The following is a 20,121-nucleotide window of genomic DNA, read 5'->3' as shown; positions in this document are numbered from 1 at the left end:
CACTGCTCTGGAGTAATCACTGACACCAGACACTTTTCACCATCATGTTTATATTGCCAGCACATACGTTAAGGGGAGACTACAGGTATAGGAAAATACTTAATACTATTTAATACTTACTGTCAAACAATCAGGTTTCAAAGGGGTCGGGTCAATGAGGACAATGCATCAAACTGAGAGTGATAATCAAGGCTTTATTCACTTACACAACAGTGTATGTGTGTGTGCTCAGTCATGCCTGACTCTTTGTGGCCCTATGGACTCTAGCCTGCCAGGCTCCTCTGTCCCTGGAATTATCCAGGCAAGAATACTGGAGTGGGTCATCATTCCCTTCTCTACAGCATCTTCCCATCCTAGGGATCAAACCGGCAACTCCTGCGTTTCCTGCATTAGCAGGAGGGTTCTTTACCACTGAGCCACCTGGGAAGCCCATACAATAATGCAAGGAAGAGGCAAAAAAGAAGGGCTCCAGTTCCCCCTTTGTTCCATTCTCCCTCACAGAAGAGCACAGGTGGGCGCACGTGAGCAGACTTAGAGAACGAACTTAAGGTTGCCAGAAAGTAAAGTATCGGGGTGGGGGGCAGGTGGGGTAAGGGGGTAGGAATGGTTAGGAAGTTTCGGGTCGACATGTACATGCTGCTGTATTTAAAATGGATAGCCGACGAGACCCTACGGTATAGCAGACGGAACTCTGCTCAAAGTTATGAGGCAGCCTGGATGGGAAGGGGCTTGGGGGGAATGGATACGTGTATACCTAGGGCTGAGTCACTCTGCTGTGCCCCTGATACCATCACAAGGCTGTGAATCGGCTATTACTGTTGTTTAGTCACTAAGTCACGTCTGACTCTCTGCGACCCCATGGACTGTAGCCCGCCAGGCTCCTCTGTCCGTGGGATTTCCCAGGCAAGAATACTGGAGTGGGTAGCCATTTCCTTCTCCAGGGGAAGGGGATCTTCCTGATCCAGTGATCGAAACTGTGTCTCCTGCATTGGCAGGCACATTCTTTACCACTGAGCCACCAGGGAAGCTGGAATTGGCTCTACTCCAATATAAAGTAAAAAATTAAAAAAGAAAAAAAAAGCAGCACAGGTGAGGATCTCTGACATGCCAGATAGAAACCAATTCACAAGGGGAAGGATCTGTAAACCAAAGGCTCCTCCCCCTTTATGGGCCCCACAGGCTGGGGAAACAGGGAAGGGAGAAGGTTACAAATGGAGACACGAGTCAAGGGGAGAAGTATCTTAGCCAAGACACTCAGTAAAGAGGCATCAGCTTGGAAGCAACCTGGGCTAGGAAGGAGCTATGTCTGTGATCAGGCAGGGGTGGGGGGACCTGAGTCCTTGCATGCCACTCCCTCTGGAAAACTGCGATGCACCAAGTCTGGAATGCAAGGGGCAGCTTCCCTCCACGAGGCCCGCCAGGCGGAGCTTTGTCGCCGCTTCTAATCACATAAAGATAGGTCACATGAGGGATTTGGACCTGGAGTCAGACTCCTCCACTAGCTGGTACAAATTTTGTACCATGTTTTTAAAAATGGTTGTTTATTTATTTGGCTGTATCGGGTCTTAGTTGCACCCTGTGGGATCTTTGTCGGGTCATGAGAGATCTTTCATTGCAACACATGGACCTCTTGCTGTGGCCTGAGGACCCAGTATTGGGGCATGTGGGCTTCACTGCCCCACTGCACGTGGGATCTTAATTCCCTGACCAGGGATCAAACCTGTGTCCCTTGCTTTAAAAACCCTGGTTAAGAACCAGGCAGATTCTTAACCACCAGGGAAGTCCCAATTAGGTGCCATTTAACAACTAAAAATACTAGCTTGCTCGGTAGGCTAAGCAAAGCAGGCTCTGAAATTAACGGATGCAGATGGATGGAATTGTCTCCAGTGGTGGTTCTCAGAGTGTGGTTCCTGGAACAGCAGCACCATCATCACCGGATCGTCTTAGAAATGCAAATTATTGGACCCCACCCTGGACCTTCTGAATCAGAAAATGTAGGGATGGAGTTAAAACAAAAAAGCAATTTGTGTTTTAACAAGCTTCCCTGGTGACATTGATGGATGCTAAAGTCTGAAAAGTAATGCCCTAAAGGAAGTTTTCTCAGACAGAAAAGTCTTGGATGGGAGTTACCCTGTGCACGGTAGGATGTTTGGATGAGTCTCAAGCCTCTGCCTACTAGATTTCCTCACCATCTCCCTCATGTGACACTCTAAGAAATCTCCATGGACTTCCCTGGTGGTCCAGGGGCCAAGACTCCAAGCTCCCCATGCAGGGAGCCGGGATTCAATTCTTGATCAGGGAACTAGATCCCACGTGCTGCAACTAAGAGTTCACATGCCGCAACTAAAGATCCCTCCTGCCACAACTAAGACTCGATACAGACACATAAATAGATAAATGATTTTTAATAAAATAAAAGATCTCTAGACATTGCACAGCTGCTCTTGTGGCTCAGACGGTAAGGAGTCTGCCTGCAATGCGGGAGACCCCGGTTCAATCCCTGGATTGGGAAGACCCCCTGGAGAAGGAAATGGCAACCCACTCCAGTATTCTTGCCTGGAAAATCCCATGGATGGAGGAGCCTACAGTCCACGGGGTCGCAAAGAGTCAGACACAACTGAGCAACTTCACTTTCACTTTCAGGCATTGCTAGACATCCTGAGAAACAAACTTGCCCCCGGTTGAGAATCACTGCTCTAGAGTGACAACTATGACTGAGACTGATCCAAGTCTCTATCATGGCATAGAAACAATCACATCTATAAGTATACATGCATCCATGCGTTCACAAATGGGTGGTAACAAGTCATAAACTAAGATCTGAATGAAATTGAAAGAGGAGAGTGAAAAAGCTGGCTTAATACTCAACATTCAGAAAACTAAGGTCATGGAATCCGGTCCCATCACTTCATGGCAAATAGATGGGGAAACAATGGAAACAGTGAGACACTTTATTTTGGGGGGGCTCCAAAATCACTGCAGATGGTGACTGCAGCCATGAAATTAAAAGATGCTTGCTTCTTGGAAGAAAAGGTTTGACCAACCTAGACAGCATATTAAAAAGCAGAGACATTACTTTGCCAAAAAAGCTCCATCTAGTCAAAGGCTACTGGTTTTTCCAGTAGTCATGTATGGATGAGAATTGAGTGAGAGTTGGACTGTAAAGAAAGTTGAGCGCTGAAGAGTTGATGCTTCTGAACTGTAGTGTTGGAGAAGACTCTTGAAAGTCCCTTGGACTGCAAGGAGATCCAACCAGCTCATCCTAAAGGAAATCAGTCCTGAATATTCATTGGAAGGACTGATGCTGAAGCCCCAGTACTTTGGTCACCTGAAGTGAAGAACTGACTCATTTGAAAAGACCCTGGTGCTGGGAAAGATTGAAGGTGGGAGGGAAAGGGATGACAGGGGATGAGATGGTTGGATGGCATCACCGATTCAATGGACATGAGTTTGAGTAAGCTCTGGGAGTTGGTGATGGACAGGGAAGCCTGGTGTGCTGCAGTCCATGGGGTCGCAAAGAGTCAGACATGACTGAGCAACTGAATTGAACTGAAGGTTTGAATAATTCATGCTGTACAAAGCTCTTTCATATGTGTCATTTGCTGTTCACATTAATCCTACAAGGAAGGTAACTATCGTCATTCTCATATACCTGGTAAGGTAACTGAAATTCATAGAGGTTACTCAATGTGCTCAAGGCCACAGCTGCCAAGTGACACAGCCAAAACTTAAACCCATATCCTCCCTTTTCATAGATAAAGAAAATTATCTTTTTAAGCAGGTGATGGAGGGGATGTGTCTAGCCTTGAACAGTATCATTGTTCTTGGAACAAATTCAAGATTAGCTGAAGAGTTATCATAGTAGGAATACTTCAACATTCTGTTTAATATGAAAAATGTGTCATACATCTAAGATTAGAGGAAGCCTATTTACAGATGTTGGCATGAATTATTACTTGGAAATAAAAGCTTTCTGGGCATTATCATGAGCCTTAGGCAAGATGTCGGGGAGATTTGTACTCAAATCAGAGAAGGAAAAAATAGCATGATTAACAAATTCAAGAATAGTCTTCCTCCTCTAGACCATAGCCCCCGATGGGGAAATGAATGCGTATCAGAGGATGCTCAGAACCCGAGCGAGCCATCGACCTGCCGTGACCCAGGTCCTCACAGCATGAAGTGCTGAATGGCCAGCATCAGGCTCCCAGGAAGCAGGGTGCAGAAAGACTGCAATGCCCACAACTTCCAGAGAGAAGACGCAATCGTCCTGCAGAGGTGAGCTGGGGATTTCCACGGCACAGTAATAGACTTTGGCTTCTGAGGGAGCATCCCATCGCCAGCAGCCAGCCCGCTGACCTTTGGACGGTCCTCCGACATGGCCAAACTTGTCACCGAGCATAAAACTGAAGTGCTAAATAAAGAACAAGGCCAAATGAAAGTCACCATGAGACAAATGACCTCAAACAAACCTTCTGATGTCAGTTCTGTTTCATCCTGACAAGAATTTGAAACCTCCTGCCTCCTTTTGAGAGAGGATGGCTAATGGTCCTATAGACTGGGGTCTAACTCTGGAGATAATTTAATCCAAGGAAAGAGCACTGGGCTTGGAGTCAGAAAGTCTGGGTTCCAGACCTGAATAGTCAAAGGAGAAATGGCTCAGTCTCCCTCAGCCTCAGGTTTGGGTTCTTGAGTATGTGTATGTGTATGCTTCCTATAAAACAGAGAAAACTGATTATAGGAACTCTAGGATTACTTCCATTTGTAGAATTCTACTCTTTACCAGCATCCTAACATGTTCGTCACTCGGTTGAGTCTGGCTGTTTGCAACTCCATGGACTATATCCCACCAAGCTCCTCTGTCCTTAGAATACTCCAGGCAAGAACACTGCAGCGGGTAGCCATTCCCTTCTCCAGGGGATCTTCCCCACCCAGGGATCGAACCCAGGTCTTCCACACTGCAGGCAGATTCTTTACCATCTGAGCCACATGGGAAGCCCTACCAACAACCTAAACTTGCAGTTAATATGCTCACAACTTGGGAAATACCAAGCACAAAGTTAAAGAAGCTGGGATCTTAAGTCCTGCCGACCCAACGTGAAATCCCTTCTCTGCTATGTCCTGGCTGGTATGTGGGACGACTCCCTAACCCCTCCTTTCCTTAGTCTCCTCGTCCTTAAAATAGAAGTAATAATATCAATAATAGCAACTAACCCAACAGGCTATTGTGACAATTAAATGAATCATCCAGATAAATAATATGCACAAAGTCCTTGGTATATGGGGGTTTCCCAGGTGGCTCCGTAGTAAAGAATCCACCTACCAATGTAGGAGAGGTGAGTTCGATCCCTGAGTCGGGAAGATCCGCTGAAGTAGAAAATGGCAACCCACCCCAGTGTTCTTGCCTGGAAAATCCCATGGACAGAAGAGCCTGGTGGGCTGCAGTCCATGAGGTCACAAAGAGTCTGACACAACTGAGGGACTGAGCAGGCACACCCTGGTTCATAGGTAATATACCACAGATTGTAGTTACGTATTTGAAAACAGACACTCAGAAAAATAAAACTGAAGGTTTTGAGTCAAATCTACACCTCTGACTGTGATAGAATTAGAGCCGCTTAAAAAATGACAGGCTAGGAAATATTATTTACTTTCTATTTAAAGATCTTAGAATGGGTAAATGACAGTCACTCAAAACAATGCAAGTCATTTGTCATGTTTCCTTCATGATCCAAAGTAGCAGATAATTAGACATAAAGAGACCCAGCAGACGTAGCATCATTTTGTAATACACTGTTTCCTACTAGTTTCATTAGGGATGGGGAAATGATGAAAGAAAGAGGGAAGGTATAGAGCTGGATTGTCCAATACAGTAACCATTGATCACATGTGACTATTGAGCAGTTAAAAGCGATAGGTCAAGTTGAATTGTGCCATAAGTGTAAAATAACACACTGGATTTAAAAGACTCAGTACCAAAAAATAATAAAAATATGTCTTAGTAATATTTTCATACTGTGGTTTAGTCACTAAGTCATGTCCGACTCTTTCGACCCCATGGACTGTAGCCTACCAGGCTCCTCCAACCGTGGGATTCTCCAGGCAAGAGTACTGGAGTGGGTTGCTATTTCCTTCTCCAGGGGATCTTCCCAACCCATGAACCAAATTCGGGTCTTCTGTGTTCAAGGTGGATTCTTGCATTGCAGGAGGATTCTTTACTGACTGAACTACAAGGGAAGCCCCCTTTTTATAATAGCTACACATTAAAATGATAAAAACTGGATTTTTGTTGTTGTCTAGTTGCTAAATCAAGAGAAGGCAATGGCACCCCACTCCAGTACTTTTGCCTGGAAAATTCCATGGACAGAGGAGCCTGGTAGGCTGCAGTCCATGGGGTCACGAAGAGTCGGACATGACTGAGCGACTTCACTTTCACGTTTCACTTTTATGCATTGGAGAAGGAAATGGCAACCTACTCCAGTGTTCTTGCCTGGAGAATCCCAGGGATGGGGTCGCACAGAGTCGGATACGGCTGAAGTGACTTAGCAGCAGCAGCAGCAGCAGTTGCTAAGTCATATTTGACTCTTTTGTGACCCCATGGTCATAAAGCTCCTTCTGTCCATGGGATTTCCCAGGCAAGAACACTGGAATGGTTTGCCATTTCCTTCTCCAGGGGATCAACCCAGAGATTGAACCCATCTCCTGCATTGGCAGGCAGATTCTTTACCTCTAAGCCACCAGGGAAGCCCTAAAACTGGATACATTGGAATAAATAAAATATATTTTAAAATTAATTTCACCTGTTTCATTTTACTTGTCTAGTGTGACTATGAAAACCTTTTTAAATTACGCATGCAGACTGCACTATAACTCTATTGGACAGTACTGGCATAGGAAGACGGGAAGAATACACACACACACAGGTTGAGGAACAGGAAGCTTCCAGGATGCAGCAAATTGAAAGATCATTCGTTTACGAGGGAGGAACAGGTTTGATAATCCTAGCCCCACTGAAGAACAGAAACCATCAAGATTAGATTTTTCTATTAGCAAAAAAGCTAAAAGAGACTGCACTTCCTATGCGTTTTATATATTCCATCTTGTAACATTTGGAAGAGGAAAGAAAAGAGGACAGTTTTTGGTCTTATAAAGCAACACCTCACTTTTTGGTTAAGTCGTCATCGGAAAGACTTAAATTAGGGAAAGAGCACCCTCTGCTGGCTACTCAGTAACGTTTTAAGAAAAATAGGCACGGAGTCTAAATAACAATGAATGAGTTACATTTCACCTTATTGCACTTACAACTTTCACCATGGATTCAGTGATGATGGAAATTAGGGCAAGGGAACAGGTTTAAAAATGTGAAAGCTTAAAAAAAATGTGAAAGCTATTTTTAGGTCTTGTCAACTCTTTATTTTCTTCCCTCCGGCTTTTTCTTCCTTCCTTCCTTCCTTCCTTTCATCCTTCCCTCCACCCTTCCTTCCATCTTTTTTTTATCTTTCACCCTTTGAATAGCTCAGAAACACCCTTTTTATAAATCCTATGTAAAGACAGAAAGCACAAGGTGAGATTCAACTTTAGAGATCTATGCTGCTCATTTCAGTATGATTTCTTTATGAGGTTCACTTCGTTTGTGTATCTAAGACCAACCTAGCAGATGAGGTCAAGAACTTTTAAGACCACAAACGTTCAGCAGCTAGAAAATTAATGGTGTCAAGTACAGAAGGATAAGCAGCTGTCAACTTAGGAAAGGGTTATCTTCCCAGATGCAGTTGATATATTGGTTGTTTAGAATTAGACGTCTTTTCTCATTTGTTCCCGGACCAGCTTGCAACTATACAAATATGCATTAACCTAAAATGGATCTGAGACAGACTACTAACAATACAATTATTTCTACTCTATCAAAATAATATGTAACTGTATTTTTATAGGAAAAGGCCCCATAATACTTCCAACTTGGAATCTCAGGAGCCCACCTCATTTTCCCAAATGAGAATAAGCAGACTTCCTCAACTTCTTCATTTAGGGAGAAGAGGTTTCTCTGGGATACCCAGGCTCAGTACTCCCAGCACCAGTATCTTGTTAGTTCTCTCTGTTGCAAAAAAAAGAAAAAGGTAACTGACTCACTGGGACAGTCAGTCACACCCCAAGATTCCAAACTAAAGAAAAGGGAAACAAAGGAAAGTTCCCGTCATAATGAGATCACAGAAAGCAGGGTCACAAAAGGTGGCCTGGCCCTGCCTTCTTCAACACACATACGCGCACACACACACACACACACACGCGCACACACACACACACACACACACACACGCACTTTCCCTTGGGTCACCAAAACTCCTTTCCTAAATTGATCAATTGTAGCCTAAGATTGCCTATAATGATAGTAGTAACTGGGCTTCAGTAGCCTCAAGAAATACAGCATTAGTGTTATGGAATACATTTCCTATTAGCATTTTTATTATTTGCAGCATAATTTATCTTAAAACGAATTTCATTCCTTTTAGCCTATCAAATAAAACTAACGTGCTTAAATTAAACTTTGTAGGATGTGAAATAACTCAAGAAGAGCTTATGAGAAGAGTTTACAAGAACCCAGAAATTATATTTATCCCTTACACATAATTCAAAACATGATGAAAGTATAATGCAAGTCTGCAAATTTGTGTGCTTTTTGTGAAATAGATTACATATTTTAAAATAAATACCTGCAGGAGAGCATAACAAAAAGTGATAGTATTTATTTGATATGTATGCTTATGCTTAACTTTCTTAATCAAGCATATTTAGAACAGCCTGAATTGTGTGTCTATTTAAACTTAACTTTTCATAGCTAAACTGCTGAAAAAAATAAAAGCATCTATTTTGATCAAAACTATTAGAACAAAATTGAAATATTTTTCCCACTTTGCTCTCTCTTGAGTGCATAGTCTTGAAATTCAGCACTTTTTGAGAAATATGGGCACTATTTAATGCATAGTGGTTCAATAAAATGGTTCAATAGAGTGGTTCAATAAGCTAAGAAATTAACTTAGTTAGTAGATTAAACACAACTGGAATCCCTCTCCTGGGCATCTCAGTTTAGTCTTCAGCTCTTACCTCTGCATGAGTCCAGGTTTTCTGTAAAGAAATCTCTTAATTAGTGTCTTAAAGCAGGGTGGTTTTAAAAAACTGGCTTTGGAATTTAGCCTGAATAAATACTGCCAAGACTTTAGGAGCTGTGTGGCATAAAACAGATAATTCAACCTCTCTGCGCTTCGGCTTCCTGATCCAAAATTTGGAGTTCATTCATTGATTGAATACCTACCTACCATGTGCTCAACACTGTTCTAAGATCTGGAAATATAATAATAAAGAACATGTTTGGTCCAAATCCTCAGGAAGATTACATTACATGAAGCTGAAACTGAAGTTCCAGTACTTTGGCCACATGATGCAAAGAACTGACTCATTGGAAAAGACCCTGTTGCTGGGAAAGATTGAGGGTGGGAGAAGAGGACGACAGAGGATGAGATGGTCGGATGGTGTCACCAACTCGATGGACATGAGTTTGAGCAAGCTCCAGGATCTGGTGATGGACAGGGAAGCCTGGTGTGCTGCAGTCCATGGGGTCGCAAAGAGTTGGACACGACTGAGCGACTGAACAGCAACAATTCTCATATTACATTGTTGGAGACAGTTTTAATGAATTAACACAAACATTTTCAGGGAATATTAGATGTCATGATGAAAACAAAACAGTGTGATGTGAAAGAGGTATTGAATAGATGCTTCAGATGGAGTTGTCAAAGAAACTTTCCTGGGAGGTGTGATTTAATCCGGGACCTGAACGCCAAGAGGCGCCATCCATGCTGCAGTCTAAATAAGCCGTCCAGGCAGAGGGAACAGCTGGGGGAAAGGTGAGAGTGAGCTTACATGTCCCAAGAACAGAACAGAGCCCTGTGTGACTGTGGCAGAGTGAGTGAAAAGCAAGCAGGACACGGACTTCCCTGGTGGGCTGGTGGTTAAGACTCCGCACTGCCAATGTAGGGGGTGTGTGTTTGATCCCTGGTTAGGGAACTAGGATCCCCCATGCTGCATGGGAGGCCAAAAATTTGAATGAATGAATAAATAAATGATACATTTAAAAAGCAGAGCAGGACAAGCAGCAGATAGGGACTAGATCATGCTGAGCCTTCGAGGCCCTGTAATAGAGCTTCGTTTTTATTTAAGTCCAATGTGAAGGCATTAGAGGCTTTCCATTAGGCTGGCTATGATGATTAAGTGAGATAATAGATGTGAAGGGCTCAGTACCAGGAAGACATGGCCCAGAGTAAACACTCAACAAGAGGTGACAACATCACCCTTAAACCCAGGCATATAATATTGGGAGGTCCAAAATATTCCTTCTTATAAAATTCAGGGTCAAGATTATTGCAGAAAGAACAAGGCCCAACCAGGGGACGGGGCTCAATTGCCAATCACCATAAAGCCAAATTCTCATCACCGTGGGGCATGTTTTACTGTGATATCTTCCTTATCATCATTATCATCAACTAAACTTAAATCAAATCTTAGGCCAGCCCTGTCCACCATTCTTGATTTTTGCCATCTGCCTATGGCAAAGCACCATGATCACTATGAAATGACATATTGTTTCTCCCAGTGTATCTCTGGGTAAGTGGATTTCCTGTTTCCCACACCTGCTGAGACTCCCTCCACCTACTTCCCAAAGCAGGTGGGCAGCAAACACTGAGGTGGGAACATTGAGAAGTCCATTTAGGTTGGAACTCACATGGGTCCATCAAGGATTTTTTTTTTTTTTTTTCCTGGTCACACTTGATCATCTGTGCACTCTGTTTCTGGGACAGCACCATATAAAGCAATCCTTACTCTGAGGATCATTTCATTTACTAAATCATGGTTTATTTTTTCCTCTGGATATCACATGCTATTTTCGAGTCCATTTTCTAAAGGTCTTAAATGGCTTGGCTCAAAATTGGCTTTGTATTAAGGGAAAGAACCAGTGTCCCGGAGTCTCAATCAGCACCTCGACAAATAGGCGACTGACCAGCCTGGAGTGCTCGGAGGTTGCCAATGGCTGTGGCTGGCTCAGAGATTTCCAAGGTTCACTTCTCTCTGCTGCTCTTCTACATTTTCCCTACCCTATTTTTGATGAAATACAGGACCACAGTTGTCGGTCTTATGGGAAGAGGTTGGAGGAGGGCACGGTGTAATATCTGCCACCATATCCCATGTAACTGCTGAAGGTTCAGTTATCTGCACTGTCTAGTCGCCTTGCATTAAAGGAATTTAACTACCGAGTTGTCTTTCACATAGAGTGATAAAGAGTTACAATCTTGCATCAAAGTTGTCACAACATTGCTTCAAAAAACACACTAACCATGCCATTTGTTGTTGTTATTCAGCCGGTAAGTCACGTCTAACTCTTTGCGACCCCATGGACTGTAGCCCGCCATGCTCCTCTGTCCATGGGACTTCCCAGGCAAGAATACTGGAGTGGGGTGCCATTTCCTCCTCCAGGGCATCTTCCCAACCCAGGGATCTAGCCTGTGTCTCCTGCATCTCCTGCATTGGCAGGCAAATTCTTTAACAGTGAGCCACCAGGGAAGACTGACCATGTTATTTCCATTTAATTAATGGACGGAGGAGCCTGGTGGGCTAGAGTCCAGGGGGTCCACAAAGGGTCAGGCACAACTGAGCTAGCGAGTGCACGTACACACACACACACACATACACACACACACACAGAGTTAAATATAATGGCCTTTTGGTTATATATAATATGAGAGAAATGAGGTTGTTTTTACAAACGAATTTTCCAGACAAGTGAAGTTCCCCCATCAAGAACCAAAATCAAAATATGTTTCAAAATTTGCCATTGTTTTTGGCAGAATTTAAATGTATTTCATATACTCAATGACCACTTAAAGAAATGCAAGAATCATTATTTTATTTATAGCCAATGTCCACTTTAAAACACTGATACATGTAATGACTTCACTAAATAGCCCCAATTACGTTTCTCTAGTTCTTCGAGTCTCCTTTAAGTATGTCGGGTCCTTGTCTGTCTGGCTATTATCTGTCTGACTGTTCTTGGCTTGTGCTTGCTCACACCCGTTCGCATTTGATCTGTCTGAGAAACCACACGATAAAGCTTCTAGGAATGAGCTGCATTATTTCACAATTCTCAGTCCAAAGGCCCCAGGCAAAGGCCTAAGAGTCATTCCAGATTTCAAGTAAGGAGAAAATGCATAGTCTTGGAGACACGTATTTTTCTTACTATTTTTTTTTCTTTTTTCCTTTGTAATTTTTTGCGAAGTATGAGAATCACCTTGAGATGAGTGATTGCGTGTTTTTACATGTTCTAAACCTTGCCTTGCATTTTCTAATACATATTGCTTTCTAGCTTCTCTAAATATGTTTCCTTATTCAGCTCAGGAAGTTAATTTCTAACTGTTGTTAAACTGTTTTCTTAAGTTGTCAAAGATCCCTGGATGATGTTGTAGGGGGACCAAAAATATACATACATTTTGGAAGGGATTTTTGGTAGCCTGTCTCCTCCTTCTTCATCAAGATTCCTGAAGCGATTTAACTTTCATCCCGGCAGCGCAGCTTGGAATAGATTCAGAAGAGTGAATGTCTGTTAAGGAAGAGAAAACAGCTCTGTCAGATAGCAATGAGAAAATGTAGTTGCTCTACCCAACCATTTCATAAATAGACACACAGATCCTTCTTTATTTTATTCCCCTGAGACTAATGACTGATCCTAATGAAAATCCCAGTAGAAATCATTGTAACAAAAATAGCCAAAACATTAAGAATAGGACCAGTGAGAATGATGATGGCCGATAAGCATTTGAAATATCAAGCAACCTTGCTAATCCAGCCACAGAAATAAGTACTAGCTCATGTGCTAAATAACTAAACAAAATTGGGAACTGTTTTACATGAATTAATGAATGTGTGTATCTTAAGAAAAAAATTCTACAATCATCCTTGATTTCCTTTACTATTTTTTTTTTTTTTTTGGCCGCACCCCATGTCATATGGGACCTTAATTACCTAAACAGGGATGGAAACTGCACCTTCTGAAGTGGAAGCAGAGAGTTTTAACCACTAGACCACCAAGGAAGTGCCAGTCCCTCATTGTTTTCAATGGAATTAATGTATGGTAATGTAAGAAGGTCTCAAGCTTGTTTTATACTTTGGTTTTGTGTTACTTATAGCGTGGTTGTGTTTCTAGCAAAAATGTCAATTTCTCTCTTTAAATTAGTAAGAAAAGAAAGAAACGAAGAAAGAAGGAAAGGGAAAAGGTCATTCTGCAATAATGCCTCTAACTCCTTTAATCATCCCTAACCTATCTGTAAACCCCTAAACTAACACTTTAAAAATTACTCAGCTAATACCATAAAGGATTTGATGTGACTTATAAAAATAAATAACATTGATAAAGATTTTTTTTTTAAGTTGAGATGGTCTGGGCAAAATAAGAAAGAAGAAGCAAGAAAACGATAAAACCAACTAGTGAACAGTCTACAGAAACGTCACACCGTATAGTTGGCAGAGCTGTGCTACACACTGGCTCAAAGTTTCTAGTAATTTAAGAGAAATGAAGAAGTTGTAAGACTCAATGGGATCATAAGATAAAAACAATGGTTGAATGACTAATTTTCCCCACAGGTCGTATTAAAAGGGTTTCCCAGGTGACTCAGTGGTAAAGAATCCACCTGCCAGTGCAGGAGCTGCAGGAGCCACAGGTTCAATCCCTGGATTGCAAAGATCCCCTAGAGGAGGAAATGGCAATCCACTCTAGTATTCTTGCCTGGAAAATCCCATGGACAGAGAAGCCTACAGTCCATAGGGCCAAAAACAGTCAGACGGGACTAAACACGCAGGCATACAAAACAGATATTGTGTAACGAAATGCTTGACATCCACACAAACAGGCCAAGAATAAAGTTAAGAGGCTGTTACAACAGACTCTTCCTTCACTATTCTTTACTCCTTTGCTACTCCATGATAACATTATGGAAAAAAACCTAAGCAACTTTTTGGCCAACCCATATAAGATAATGTAATGCATTTTATCAAACTCAGTTCTCCAAAGAACTAGAATGTTGATGCTCTGGCTTGATCCCAGGCAAAACTTATTACCTAAACGGAATTTCCCTCAAATGTTAATTTTTGCAACTAGGCTTTTGATAAGAACTTGATAAAAGATGGTTAAAAGTTATATTCTCAAACTAGAATCCAGGGTGCAGATAGTCTGTGTAGTAAAGTAAAAACTGAGAAAGTTGAGGAAATAACCAAGGCAAACATCTCAATATCTTCAGGAAGTACCAATATCGTGCCTTCTTAAAAGTTCTGCATCTATTTCAAAATATAAATAAATGGAAAAGTAAGACACCAAACTTCTACAATGCAAAGAAGTACCACACTAATTTTCAGCCTGAATCTTTTCAATGCAAATGTTATCAGCCATCCGCTGCGGCTCAAGGGAAAAAAATATCAGTAGTGCACTAAGAGAAAATTGTAATTTAAGCAGTGTTCCTTTCCAGTGAATCCTACACAGTAAATTGGTTCCTTTGGTACATTGACTGCATGCTTATCCTCAATTTTCATGCTTCCTTCTGTCTACACCCATTGAGGCTGCCCTCCCACACTGACCCTGGGCGTGGACCTACTTTGGCCAGTGTGATAGCAGCAGATTTGACAAGGCAATTGCCCATTTCTGCTTGTTTTCTTGGAACCCTCATTTCCAAGAACACAAATCCAGGTAGCCTTTTGGAAAATGAGAACTGTCTCAGTTGAGGACTCCTAACCTATCAGCCCTCAGCCCACCCACTATCACAAACCCAGCAATTGCTTCCATCTGCATTCCATGTAGGAAACAGAAACTACTCTAGGTATCAGAAACAGAAAAGGTTTTCATACAAGGAATCAGATGCTTCAGAAGTCCACCACGGACGAATGCAGCAGTAAGTTCTCAGGTGGGCCTCCAGGAATAAATCCTAGGTGTCACAGAACTGACCCACCTTGGGAGCTTGTATTTCCTGTAGGTCAGAAAGTTGGGAATCAGGACTCACCACCGGACAGCCTGAGATCAAAAACACACCACTGCAGCTGTGATGCAAAAGCAGGAAGCCAGGCTTTCTAGCCTTCGCCATCACCTCAGCTGCCCCTGCACGCAGAGCAACTAGTGGGCCAGGAATGCCAAAACAGCATCATCTTATGACTCTGCTTGCTGGAAGAACAAAGCAGCATGAAAGCAGACTCTGTCTCCCCACCACCTTCCAACCCTCACACAAGGTCTCTGACTGGGGGAGACTTATTTATATCCTGAACCATAACCGCAAGTTGTGGTTGTTCAGTCACTAAGCCTTCCCTGTCCTTCACCATCTCCCAGTTTGCTCCAACTCATCTTCTTTGAGTCGGTGATGCCATCCAACCATCTCATCCTCTGTCATCCCCTTCTCCTGCCCTCAATCTTTCCCAGCATCAGGGTCTTTTCCAGTGAGTCAGCTCTTCCCATCAGGTGGCCAAAGTACTGGAGTTTCAGCTTCAGCATCAGTCCTTCCAATGAATATTCAGGATTGATCTCCTTTAGGATGGATTGGTTGGATCTCCTTGCAGTCCAAGGGACTCTCAAGAGTCTTCTCCAACACCACGGTTCAAAAGCATCAATTCTCCAGTGCTCAGCCTTCTTTGTGGTCCAACTCTCACATCCGTATATAACTTCAAGGAGACCTGGATATACAATTTCTGCTCTCTGGTCTCAGAACCACACCAGTGTGCCAATCTAGCAGAACTAACGCAGTAACTTCTAATCTTACTAAGAGAGGGACTGGTAAACATAATTTTAGTTTATCAATAATCCATTCATAACAGCTGAAGGGGAACTCCTCTCTCAAGTCATCTAAGAGATTTCATCAATCTCTAGAGATCTAAGGCCTCACAAATAGAATTTAAATATATTGTTTCACTCCATTTCACCTTTCTCATCCCTGTAATCAAACCAGTTCAATTATAGCCATAAATAGTCATGGGACAACTAAGCCAACATTTACAGTTGAGAGGGAAATGATTACTTTCATCCCGTCCACAATCTCCACTTTCAGAATGGTAATAACCAAGAAGCGATTAACTGTGTGTTGTGCTGTGTGTCCAACTCTTTGTGATCCCATGGACTGCAACCTGTCAGGTTCCTCTGTCCATCGAATTTTCCAGGTACGAATACTGCAGTGGGTTACCGTTTTCTCCTCCAGGGGATCTTCCCAACCCAGGGATTGTACCCTTGTCTCTTGACTCTTCTGGATTGGCAGGTAGATTCTTTACCACTAGCTCCACCTGGGAAGCCTACAATTAAATATACATTTCTTTTTACTTTGCGTGGATACAGAAAGGCTTTAAGGGAGATGCTAACTACAGCCTAGCTTTGGACAGATTGACTGGACTACTGATGAAAATCTGAATGTCAGGCACATGCAGAGCTCATTTTCACACAAAACAGCTGCAAAGCATTGTTTATACTAAAGTCACAGATGATCTTGGCCCGCTGGTCACCATTAAGGGCACCAGGAAGTCTTGCTTCAGCCTAGGCAGTCATAGAAACTTGTAGTATCTTTGATGAGAATTCAGTCGAAACTGGGGCGGGGGGAGAGTTGTTAGATAGCAATATATTGAATGAACCAGACCCTTTTTCTTGGATGTTTAAGAATGAAACACACAGAAACCCATCTGAGGGGGGTGGGAAAACTAAAAGACATAGAGAAAAGGATGCCAGCCAAAGCTAAGATGTAGCAAGAAGAAAAATCAGATGAAAGAGGTAAAGAGAATAAAATGCCAGCTTGGTAGAAGGCATAGAAACAGAGATAAACTAAGATATGAAATTGGTAACTCTGTACACATGAAGAGTCATCTCGCTCTAAGTTATTTGTGCGATTTCTTACTTTTTTGTGATTCTTAATAACCAGCATTTTGTTTCCTTGCAACCTCAGAGAGCCTAACTCATAGACCACTACTCCCAAAACAAAGAGAGTGACCTCTCCAGGTTTACCCCACATGAAAAAACAGCCTCTAGATGCAAACCAAGTTGGTGACAAATTTACCATTCAGCATGTCCCCATAAAAAGTGGCTCATGGTGACTTGAGGCTTAAGGAATATCTTCATTTGTTCTTTAACAGACCAGATGTTTAAATAGTTCTTCCTGCTATGGGATCCACAGAATAAATTCCCCAAATGACAGAAAGGTGGTCCCACAGCTAAGCAGACAGTGGGTGATCCAATAAGGACAATATATTCATCAAGGCAAATCTCATCTGATTTATCAGCTGAAGTAATGACAAAAATGTTCCTGTGAGCACAGAGAATGCTAAGGACTGTGACTGCCTGGCCTTCGCAAGCTCCTGAGTAAACCCTCTTGATAGATTTGTGTTGTTTTCCTGTTTCACAGCATGTAAAGAGATGACTAGAAACCTCATCTCCCAATTCTTTGGTCTTCCCTTCATAAAACGGAGCAGGACATGATGGGCCTTCCCCTCCCCACCCCCCATGTCCTCAGCCTGCCTTTTGTTTGTGGAAAACTTTAGTCAAACCACAAGTTTAATCAGAGAAATGAGAACATGTGGAAACAGGAAAACAATCAAAGGAGAACGGATACTAATAATACACCCATTAAGCATAGTCAAGGACCTTTAGTTGTTTCTCTAGCGCTGTAGAGAAAATTCTGAGCCATCTCTTGTGAGCTGTCTTACAGGTTCTGAAACCCCTCCCAGGTGGAGAAGTTAATTACGATGACCAAACTGTAGCCAAGCCCTGGGCTGCCACAACTCTGAGAACTGGCCTCAACACAATGGAGACAAACCTGCCCTAGAACTGAATACTAATTGTACCTAAAACAACCAAGCGGACACTGGTCAGACCACTGATGACCCACTTGGAGATGACGGTCAGAGCTGCCTGTGATGTTTCCGCATGCAGCCCTCTTCTGTCTATAAAAGCTCTCGCCCCACCAGCTGCCAGAGGGCTGAGTCGGCCTTGGGACAGAAGTCCGCCCTCATGCCCAGCTGGCAGCATCTGAAATAAAGCAAACTTTCCCTTCCACCAACCTGGCCTGTTTATTGGCCTTTGAACAGTGAATAGCTGGACCCCACACCTTTCGGTAACATTCAGACACCCATTTAGCCATCCGTTAAGTCTCTGCTTCATGCAATGTCCAGCAATACATGCTGGTGATACAGTGCCTACCTACCAGTTGGGAAAGATGGCAACAAATTTTGTCATAACTAGGATAAGTGCTGTGAAGGAGAAGCACGGAAGCTGTGAGAATGACTCACAGGGAATGTCTTGGGAGTCATCAAAGGCTTTCTAATGTAAGTGTTTGTTTACTGAAGTAGAACTAAGTCAAAGGGAGCAGATGAGCATTCTAGGTTGAGCAGAGCAGAGGCTGAGACCTTGAAGCAGAGGAGGTAAAGCAGACAGGATGAACTATTCAGGCTTCTGTGGCCAGAAGACAGAAGGCCAAGAGGGCAAAGATACAGGTGCCATAAGCAGGGACCAGAGCCAGGCCCAGAGCCACACTGGGGGATTGTGTTTACTTTCTAGTCTGGGTGAGGAATATTTGGCTAACTATTTGGATCCAGTGGAAATTCTGCCCTTGAGTTTTTATTCCACAATTATGAATATACCATTTAATCCAAGTAATACAAAATGAATTTTTATCTAAAAAGCATTCTTCTTAGCAATTAAATCAATTTAATTCTTGATCAATTACCATACAGAACATTTTAATCAATTTAATCCTTCCCATTTCCTTTTTAATTTACTAAAATATCAATTTTCAAACTTTGTTATTATTATGGTTACTTTTATTATTATTTTTGGCAGTGCTGCTGAGGAATGCAGGTTCTTAGTTCCCTAAGAGGAATCAAACCCACTGCCCCCTGCTGTCAAAGTGGAGTCTTAATCACTGGACTGACAGGGTAGTCCCCAGATCAATTTTTTAACTAAAACTTTCCATGGAAATTTGATTCATCAATAGTTTTATCCTCAAATTATCTACCATGGTCTCTACCAAGACTTGATACCTTAATTATTTTTATTAAAATTTTATCAAGTGTCATCTTTAATCCCTTTCAGTTTTGTTGCTGGTTATGTTTATAAGCAATGCTCTGGGTTAGATGAATTAGTTTTCATTTATTTCTTAGCTAAACCATAAGGAAATCTCCTGTTGCCCTTGGACCACCCTTTATGGATCGCTGAATGTTTCCCAAAAGGTGGTTCACATACCGTTTGTTTGAGATGGATGGCAAAAACTTTTTTTAATAATTATGCATTTAAGTGCTAATTAGAAAAAGTTATAGTACACGGAACACATACGATTATCCTTTAAGACACACTAAATCTGTCCCGATTTAAGGAAAAAAAACCATTTGCAAGTATCTAATCAAGGAACAAAAGACAAGCCAAACGTTCTACTCAGTTGTCTATATTTTCTACTAGGAGAGTGGATTACTTTCACTGTGTGAAATTATTCTTTAAAGTATTCTGCCATCATTCAGTCCTTTGAAATCAGTCATGTACTAATGTGGGATGACAGAGGCCAGGTTTTAAAGGATTGTGGGAAAGTAAAAGGGGTTTATATTTCCAAGAAAAAGCAGGAAAGGGATTTCCCAGGTGTTCCAGTGGTTAAGACATCATGCTTCCACTGCAGGGGGGGCGGGGTTCCACTCCTGGTGGGGGAACTAAGATCCCACACGCCCTGTGGGGCGGCCAAAAAACAGAAGGAAAAAAAAGGAGGAAAGAGGAATACAGTTGCTTAACAACGTGCATTTTGCAATCTAATCTGGGTAGAAATCCTAGTTTTAAGACTACTAGCGCTGTTATCTTGTACAAACTATCTTTTTTGTAAATTGCAAAAGGAAGTAATTAATAAAAGATTGACCACTAGCTAAGATACCGCACATAAAGCAAATAACGGGGCCTGGCACATATGAGCACTCAGTACGTAGTTTTCCATCACCTTCAAGTCCCCAGAGATGCTACAGCGCCCAATTCTGAACCCAAGTTCAACCACAGATTTGGAGGATGAAAGCAGGTGTTCGGCCTCGGAAAAAAAG

Source organism: Muntiacus reevesi, chromosome 21, assembly GCF_963930625.1.
Source record: "Muntiacus reevesi chromosome 21, mMunRee1.1, whole genome shotgun sequence".
In the NCBI taxonomy this organism is placed as follows: domain Eukaryota; kingdom Metazoa; phylum Chordata; class Mammalia; order Artiodactyla; family Cervidae; genus Muntiacus; species Muntiacus reevesi.
Note: the sequence above shows the minus strand (reverse complement) of the source record.